Here is a 1815-nt window from a genome sequence, read left to right on the forward strand (position 1 = left end):
GGAACTGTGGTGTTGGAGAAGACTCTTGAGAGTCCCTTGGACTGCAAGCAGATCCAACCAGTCCATTCTGAAGGAGATCAGCCCTGGGATTTCTTTGGAGGGAATGATGCTAAAGCTGAAACTCCAGTACTTTGGCCACCTCATGCGAAGAGTTGACTCATTGGAAAAGCCTCTGTTGCTGGGAGGGATTGGGGGCAGGAGGAGAAGGGGATGACAATCCAATCAAAATTTATAAATAAATATGAATAAATTTACCCATGAAAGTGTTATACTCTAAAATCTGTAAAACACTGACTGAAGGAATTTGAAGACAATACCAATAAATGGAAAGATATTGCATGTTCAGGGATTGAAAAAGCTATTATTACTAAAATGAGTGAACTACTCCGAGCAACCTACAGTTAAGGCAATACGTATGAAAACACCCATGACATTTTTCAGAACTAGAACAAATAGTCCCACAAATAATTCATCTGGAACAACAAAACACCCCTTAGAGCCAAAGCAATGTTGAGGAAAAAGAATGAAGATGGGGTTATCAGGCTTCCTGAGGCTTCCCTGGTGGCTCAAATGGTAAAGACTCTGCCTACAATGCAAGAGCAGGGGTTCTATCCTTGGGTCAAGAAGATCCCCTGGAGAATGGAATGGCTATCCCTCCAGTGTTCTTGCCTGGAAAATTCCAGGGACAGAGAAGCCTGGCGGGCTACCGTCCCTGGAGTTGCAAAGAGTCAGACACATGTGAGCAGCTAGCACTTTCACTGTTCATCATGCTCCCTCAGTTCAGACTACACTATAAAGCTACTGTAATCAAAAGGGTATGAAAGTGGCACAAAGCAGACACATAGACCAATGGGACAGAATGGAGGGCCCAGAAATGGATCCACATATGTAAGGTCAGTTTATATCACAAAGGAGGCAAGATACATACAATAGAGGAAAGACAGTCTCTGATAAGTCATTTTGGCAAAACGGGACAGCTACACATAAAGGAATAAAATTAGAACATTTCTCACACCATACACGGAGACAAACTCAAACTTGTTCAAGACAGAAACGATTAAATTCTTAGAAGAAAACACAAGCAGTGCACTCTTTGGTCAGGTCTTAGCAATACTTTTGTGGCTATTTCTCCTCAGGCAAGGGAAACAAAAGCAAAAGGAGCAAATGGGACCTAATCAAACTTCAAAGCTTTAGCATAGTAAAGGAAATCATTAACAAAACAAAAGGAAACCTACTGACTAGGAGAAAGTATTTACAAATGATATGTCTCATAAGTGGCTAACATTTAAAACATATAAAGAACTCATACAACTCAATATTAAAAGAGAAAATAACCCAACTGAAAAATAGGCAGAGCACAGGGGATTATACTCAGTAACCTGTGATATACCATAATGGAAAAGGATATAAAAAAGGATATATATGAATAACTGAACCACATTTCTGTACAGCAGAAATTAACACAGCATGTAAATCACCTATATTTCAATAAAAGTAATTTTTTAAATGGCTAGAACATCTGAATAGACATTCTTCCAAAGAAGACATGAAGATGGCCAACAGGTACATAAAAAGATGCTGAGTTCAGTTTAGTCACTCCGTCATGTCCGATTCTATGCTACCCCATGAAGTGCAGCATGCCAGGCCTCCTTGTGCATCACCAACCCCCGGAGTCCACCCAAACCCATGTCCATTGAGTCACTGATGCCATCCAACCATCTCATCCTCTGTCGTCCCCTTCTCATCCTGCCCTCCATCTTTCCCAGCATCATGGCCTTTTCAAATGAGTCAGCTTTTCACATCAGATGGCCAAAG

Source organism: Bison bison, unplaced genomic scaffold (assembly GCF_000754665.1).
Source record: "Bison bison bison isolate TAMUID 2011002044 unplaced genomic scaffold, Bison_UMD1.0 scf7180017864181, whole genome shotgun sequence".
In the NCBI taxonomy this organism is placed as follows: Eukaryota; Metazoa; Chordata; class Mammalia; order Artiodactyla; family Bovidae; genus Bison; species Bison bison.